We start from the raw sequence: 8,112 nt of genomic DNA, 5'->3' as shown, positions 1-8,112 counted from the left end.
GGGTAAGGGGGGGAAACTGGCTGAAATCGGGGTATGGGTGTAGNAATAGTCCAATATTTAAAACAAACAAACAAAAACTTAGCATTGGACCCTTTGCTCCAGTTTGCCTTGAATTCAGAGAATCTTAACCGGGTAAGGGGGGGAAACTGGCTGAAATCGGGGTATGGGTGTAGCCAAATGGTCAGTTGTGGGGATTCCAACACCCAGCTCTTCCCCTTCTTAGCTGAAGGACCCTGAACAGGCTCCCCAACCTCCCTGAGCCTTAATTTTCTCATGTGTCAGAGGAGAAGGATAAAGAGGCCAGACTTATATAAAAGGCCGCATATTGTAAGATTCCATTTATATGAAATATCCACAAGAGGTGAATCCAGAGAGACAGAAAATGGATTGGGAGGGGTGGGAGGGGAGGGGGGAATGGGGAGTAACTGCTTCGTGATTAAAGGCTGGCCTCTGAGGTCATAAACGTGTTTTGGAACGAGAGGCGATGGCGGCACAACATTGGGAATGTACTAAATGCCACTGAATTGTTCACTTTAAAATGGTTAATTTTATGTTATGGGAATTTCACCTCAATAAAAAGAGAGTGCTAGCCATAACTTGGGTGATTGAGAATTAAATGGGGGGGGGCGAACACAGAGGACTCAACACCAGGCAAGGCACAGAGTAAATGCTTGGTGAATAGTAATTACTATTAACGTGGGGCTGCCCCCAGATGCCTGGAAATGTGTGATCAGAGCTCAGCAGCGGCTGCCCCCTCCTGAATGGGGCCAACAGCTGCGGTTCTCACATTCACTCAACAAATATTCCCTTAGCATCCACTGTGTGCAAGACCATGTGTTAGGCACTAACAGGGTGACCAACTCATCCTGCTTTGCCAGGGACTTTCCTGGTTTCCAAACAGGAAGTTCCAAGTCCCAAGAACCCTTCATTCCCTGGAAAACCAGGACAACTGGTCACCTTAGAGCATTGATTTAGTATGGGGGTGGGGGGGGCCAAGGTAAACTGAGATCTGAAAGAAGAGTAAGGGGCACCTGGATGGCTCATTTGGTAGAGGATGCAACTCTTGATCTTGGACTCTTGATCTTGGGGTCCTGAGTTCAAGCCCCATGTTGGACGTAGAGAATACTGAGAAGAAAAGGGAAGGGGGAAGGGAAAGGAAGCGGGAGGGAAGGGAAGGGAGAAGGAAGGGGAGGGAAGGAGGAAGGGAAGGGGAAAGGGAAGCGAAAGGAGAAGGAAGAGTAATTAGGCAGTGCAGTGGGAGGAGCATACCGGGAGGAGAGACCAGCAGGTGCAAAAGCCTTGAAATGGGGAGAAGCATGAAGCCTTTAATCACGAGCTCAAAGACGGCCTATTGGGGCTGGAGCAGAAAATATCCCACCCGCTCCATGTTGATGGGTGGGGAGGGGCAGATGAGTCTCCAGGTTCGTTTTGTTTCTTTTCCTTTAAGATTTTATTTATTTGAGAGCAAGAGAGCAAAAGCAGAGGGAAGAGGCAGAGGGAGAAGCCCAATGTGGGACGTGATCCCAGGACCCTGGGATCATGACCTAAGCTGAAGGCAGATGCTTAACCGACTGAGCCACCCAGGTGGCCCTGGTTTTGTTTCTTATATAAGAGCCGCTGGGAAGGTGTGGAGGGCGTTAGGCAGTGGGGTGGCAGAGCAATGAATCAGGTTGGCCTTGGAAATACAATGGGGAACAGCTCCGAGGGAGGCGCTTGTGGACGGGAGCAGGGAGACATCGAGGAGGCTGCTGTGAGCACGGAGGCAAGAGATGCTGGAGAAGCACCAGGATGTTTTAGGTTGAAAAAAGGGTATGCCTCATGATGGGGCTGGATGGAGAAGGGGGTGAGGGGAGGGGGTTTTTGGAGGAGCTCCTGGATTCCTGAAGGTGTGGGCTTTGAGGAAGGTCAGCTTCCTTGGTGGTTGTACTCGTTTGAGAAGGAGTCTCAGCTGCGCTCTGATGCCCCTGGAGACATGGTTTGGTAAGAGGAGGGATGGGAATCAGCACCTGAGGGAGACCACGGCTAAGTTAAACCCAGCCCAGTGTTACCTAAGGCCTTTTGGACCTCCTAACAGCCACATAAGGGACTCAGTGCTGTCTGGGCTAATCACACTAATCCCCCCAGCTCTTGCATCCGACACGGGGTTGGGGGGGGAAGCAGAAACTCAGAGATGTGAAGTATCTCACCTAGAGTCACACAGCTGCTGAGTGGCAAGGTGGGACTTCAAAACTGGGTGCTTCTGATCCCATAGTTGTTTTGTTTTTCTTTATTTTTCTCCTTTCATACAATATTTGACTCATGTGTAAAAATAGGTGTAATTTATTTGGATATAATTTGGAAAAATGAAGTGTAAAAAGACATTTTGAGACACTCAAAGGTCTCCAAAAATGGTCTGAGTATTAGATAACAGTAAAAAATTGTTATTTTTATTAAGTATGATCATGGCATTATAGTTATGTTTTAAAAAATTTATACTGAGGGATGCCTGGCTGGTTCAGTGCGTGGAGCACGTGACTCTTGATCTCCAGATTGTGAGTTCAAGTCCCACGTTGGGTGTAGAAATTGCTTAAAAATAAAATCTTAAGGGGCGCCTGGGTGGTTTAGTCGGTTAGGCGTCCGACTCTTGATCTCAGCTTGGGTCTTGATCTGGGGGTCGTGAGTTCAAGCCCAGCATGGAGCCCACTTTAAAAAAAATAGTAAAATAAAATCTTCAAAAGAATTCATACTGAAAGTTTTTCCTCTCAAATTAGGAGCAAGGCAAGGATGTCAGCTCTGGCTTCTATTCAACATAGTATTGGAAGTCCTAGCCAGAACAATGAGGCAAGAAGAAGAAATAAAAGCCATCCAAATTGGAAGGTAAGAAGTAAAATTATCTCTGTTCATAGATGCCACGATCTTATATGTAGAAAACCCTAAAGAGGGGCACCTGGGTGGCTCAGTCAGTTAAGCACCTGACTCTTTGATTTCAGCTCAGGTTGTGAGCTCAGGGTCGTGGGATTGAGCCCCATGTCAGGCTCTGCCCTCAGCAGAGAGTCTGCTTGGATTCTCTCCCTCTCCCTCTGCCCCTCTGCCTGCTCTCCCTCTCTGTCTCTAAAATAAAATAAATAAATATTTTTTAAAAGAAAACCCTAAAGAGTCCACCAAAAAACTGTTAGAATTAATAAACAAATTCAGTAAAGTTGCAAGTTCAAATTCAGTAAAGTTGTTGATTATAAAATCACACTCAAAAATCAAGTACATTTCTTCAGTAACAATGAACAATTGGAAAAGGAAATTAAGAAAACATTGCCAATTACAGTAGCATTGAAAATAGTAAAACACTGGAGCACCTGGGTGGCTCCATTGGTTAAGCGTCTGCCTTTGGCTCAGGTCAGGATCCTGGGGTCCTGGGAATGAGTCCCACATTGGGCTCCCTGCTCAGCAGGGAGCCTGCTTCTCCCTCTTCTTCTGCCCCTCCCCAAGCTTGTGCTCTCTCTCTCTCAAATAAATAAATAAAATCTTTTTAAAAAATAGTGAAACATTGGGGTGCCTCGCAGGCTTAGTATGTGGAGCATGTGACTCTTTATCTTGGGGTTTTAGTTTCGAGTCCCATGTTGTATGCAGAGATTACCTAAAAATAAAATCTTTACAGGGACGCCTAGGTGGCTCAGTCGGTTAAGTGTCTGCCTTCGGCTCAGGTCATGATCCAGGGATCCTGGGATCAAGTCCTGCATCAGGTTCCCTGATCAGCGGGGACCCTGCTTCTCCCCCCAACTTGTGCTCTCTCTTTGACAATAAATAAATAAAATCTTAAAAAAAAAAAAGAAAGAAAAAGTTGGAGGATTCAAACTTCCTGATTTCGAAACATATTACAAAGTAAAAGAAACAAAAACATATGACAAACTACAGAAGTCAAAACACTGAGGTACTGGCACATAGACAGACATAGACCAGTGGAATAGAATAGAAAGTCCAGAAATAGGGCGCCTGGGTGGCACAGCGGTTAAGCGTCTGCCTTCGGCTCAGGGTGTGATCCCGGCGTTATGGGATCGAGCCCCACATCAGGCTCCTCTGCTATGAGCCTGCTTCTTCCTCTCCCACTCCACCTGCTTGTGTTCCCTCTCTCGCTGGCTGTCTCTGTCAAATAAATAAATAAAATCTTTAAAAAAAAAAAAAAAAGAAAGTCCAGAAATAAACCCTCACTTACGTGGGCAAATGACCTCCGACAAGGGTGCCAAGGCCATTCAGTGTGGAAAGGACAATGTCTTCAACAAATGGTGTTGGAAAAATTAGATATCCACATGCGAAAGAATGAAGGTGGACCCTTATCATCTGCCATCTACAAAAATGAGCTCAGGTGCACCTGACTGGCTCAGTCGGGAGAGCAAGTGACTTTTATTGTTATTATTTTTTAATTTAAGTGATCTCTACACCCAACATGAGGCCTGAACTCAGGACACCCCCCCTACCCGTACCAAGATCAAGAGTCACATGCTCTACTGACTGAGCCAGCCACATGCCCCTGGAGCATGTGACTCCTGACCTTGGGGTCATGAGTTCAAGCCCCACATTGGGATTAGAGTTAACTAAAAAAAAAAAAAAAAAAAAGTTCAAAATGTATTAAAAACCTAAATGGAAGACCTAAAACTATAAAAATCCTAGAAGAAAGCATAGAAGAAAAGCTTCATGGCATTGGAATTGGTAACGATTTCTTAGATATGACACCAAAAGCACAGGCCACAAAAGCAAAAATAGACAAATAGGACTACACCAAACTGAGAAATGTTTGTGCTTAAAAGCACACAACAAGGGGGCGCCTGGGTGGCACAGCGGTTAGGCGTGATCCCGGCGTTATGGGATCGAGCCCCACGTCAGGCTCCTCCGCTAGGAGCCTGCTTCTTCCTCTCCCACTCCCCCTGCCTGTGTTCCCTCTCTCGCTGGCTGTCTCTATCTCTGTTGAATAAAAAAAAAATCTTTAAAAAAAAAAAAAAAAAGCACACAACAGGGGCACCTGGGTGGCTCAGACGGTTAAAGCATCTGCCTTCAGCTCAGGTCATGATCCCGGGGGTCCTGGGATCAAGTCCCACATCAGGCTCCTTGGTCTTTGGGGAGTCAGCTTCTCCCTCAGCCCCTCCACCCCCACCCCTGGCTTGTGATCTCCCTGGCAAATGAGTAAAGGAAAATTAAAGAAAAAAAAAGGCCCCAACAAAGTGAAAAGAGACCTACAAAATGGGAGAAGATATTTGCAAATGATCTATCTGATAAGAAGTTACCATCCAGAATGCATAAAGAACTCCTTCACTGGCTGGTTTGGGTGTGGGGAAAAAAGGTCTCGATACTTTGATATACGGCCTCCGTGCGCTCATCTGTGACAGCACATGATCACAGGGTCACGCGTGCAAAGCTCAGGGAGTGTTTGCTGTTGTTGCTGTCTTGTTGTTGGAGAGGGCTCTAGACTAAGAGGCAGGCATGCACAGGTTCCAGTCCCAGCCCCACCACTTTCTAGCCGTGTGGCTTTGGAGCCCGTGACTTAAGCTCTCTGAACCTGTGTCACCATCTGTAAAAAGGCAAAGATGGTGACAACAATCATAACTATGTCAGAAGATTGTTGCTAGGCCGGAAAGCAATGGTGGTGAAGCTCTCAGCACAGTGCCGAGCAAACAGAAGTGCTCAGCACGTGGGAGCCGGTAGCTGCTTTGAATCGTTTCCTGAAAGCAAGAGCCTTGTCCTTCAGGGGCGGGGCAGGTGCGACCTTGCTGGAGTGTGGGTACACTGTCACCTGAAGGAGCCAGGAAGTTATCCTTCGCTGTTCTTTCCACTGGAGAGTGTGTTTTCCCAGGCTGGGAGAAGCTGTGCGGTACACACCTGTGCATGAGTCTGGGGCTGCCCAAGGTCATGGTACAAAGAGTGTAGGGGCCCTTCCAGATGGATTTCTTCTATTATTGGCCCTGGTGCACGCCCAAGGGAAAAGTAGAGAGAGCTGGAATCCTGGAGTGCTTAAGCAGAGACCACAGGGTTAGGATTAGGCCACCGGACTCTGTACTGACTCAGACATAGCATAAGGATGCCTGGGTGGAGGGAAAGGCTTCGTTGGGAAGAGGCAGGTATTGGTTCAAGTCCAGGTGTGGCCACTTCCTGCTCTACCTCAGGCTGAGCCTCAGTGTCCTCCTCCGGGAAGTGGCCAAGATGCATCCCAGGACAAGAGATGATTAAATATAATATGGCCTCGTGATGAAAATGGCACTTTACCCCTGTGACCTTCCTCCCCCAAACCTATACCCAACCCCTACTGTAATCATGAGAAAAACAGACAAATTCTAACAGAAGGGCATCCTAAGGATATGCCGGGCTGCAAACCTCACAACTGTCAAGGTCGTCAACAATAAGTGAGTCCGAGAAACGATTATAGCCAAGGGGGACCCACGGAGACATGACAGCTTAATGTAATGTGCTATCTTGGATGGAATCCTGGAACAGAAACTGGACATTTGGAGAGAATTAAGAATATCCGAAGGACCTATGAGCTTGAGTTTGTTACTATTATTTCCGATAGTAATCCTGTATCAATGTTGGTTCACTAATTGTAACAAATGTACCGTTTACTACTGTTAGGTATGTTACTGATGTAAGGTATTAATAACAGGGGAAACTATGGGACAGAGTAGGGCGGCAGGGGAGGGTAAGTGGGAAATCTGTGCTCAGGAAAGATCAGTAAATGAGTAGATAAATACATAAAATAAAAATAAGAGGGCCTCAGGGCGCCTGGGTGGCTCCATCGGTTAAGTGTCTGCCTTCAGCTCAGGTCGTGATCCCAGGGTCCTGAAATGGAGCCCCTGTTGTCAGGGTCCCTGCTCAGCGGGGAGCCTGCTTCTCCTTCTCCCTCTGCCCCTCCCCCCAACCGCGTGCCCACACACTCTGTCTCTCTCAAATAAATACACTAAATATTTAAAAATAATAAAAAAATAAGAGGACCACATCAGTAGTCAAGAGGAGAGCCCCAATTACAAAATAGAACATCTTATGTGAGGGGTGCCTGGGTGGCTCAGTCGTTAAGCGTCTGCCTTTGGCTCAGGGCGTGATCCCAGAGTTCTGAGATCAAGCCCCAAATCGGGCTCTTCCACTGGGAGCCGGCTTCTTCCTCTCCCACTTCCCCTGCTTGTGTTCCCTCTCTCGCTGGCTGTCTCTCTGTCAAATAAATAAATAAAAAATCTTAAAAAAAAAACATATTATGTGAAATGTCCAGAATAGGTCAATCTATAGAGACAGAAAGCAGATTAGTGGTTGTCAGGGGCTGGGGAGAGTGATAATGGGCAGGGGGTTGCCTTTGCAGGGGGCGGGGGATGAAAACGTTCTGGAACTGGAGATGGTGGTTGCACAGCAGTGAATCTAATAAATGCCCTTGAATTGTTCACTTTACTTTTTTTTTTTAAGTTTTCATTTCGTTTTGTTTCGTTTTTTTTAGTAATCTCTATATCCAACGTGGAGTTTGAATTTACAATCCTGAGATCAAGAGGCATACGCTCTTTCAACAGAGCCAGCCAGGTGTCCCTGAATTGTTCATTTTAAAAATAAAATGGTTAATTTTATGCTATGTGAATCTCCCCTTAAAAAAAATGTTATACAAACATTTGATAAGATCATTTTTTCCCCCTACAAATCAGATACAAGCCTTTGGAAATCCAAAGCCCAGGGTTTCCTTACAAACCCACACTGGGGAATGGGGGAGGGGTGGTATTAACATAGTGGGGAAAAATAAAATATGTGCCTTAGAATCAGACATACCTAAGTTTGGGCCCCTGCTCTGCCATTTGCTGGCTGTGTGACCTCAGGAAAATTACTTCACCTCTCTGAACGTGTTTACTCATCTGCCAAATGCATGATTGATAGGGACTGTTCACTGAGACTCACAGCTGAGACCCAGGCCCATGAGAAGACAGGGAGGCAATGATAGAATGAGGTTGAGTGCAAGGGGGTGGGATGAGGGTCAAGGTTCCAAGCCGTGCAAACTCCAGAAATAATCCCTTCCATTAAAAGGTGCTAATGAAAATACATACACTATTTCCAACAATCCCTTGCTGACAGGGTTTGCCTGTTGTGTTGATAAAGGTTATTCCTGCAACAGAGTCAAGGCCA

Source organism: Ailuropoda melanoleuca, chromosome 12, assembly GCF_002007445.2.
Source record: "Ailuropoda melanoleuca isolate Jingjing chromosome 12, ASM200744v2, whole genome shotgun sequence".
NCBI classification, from domain to species: domain Eukaryota; kingdom Metazoa; phylum Chordata; class Mammalia; order Carnivora; family Ursidae; genus Ailuropoda; species Ailuropoda melanoleuca.
Note: the sequence above shows the minus strand (reverse complement) of the source record.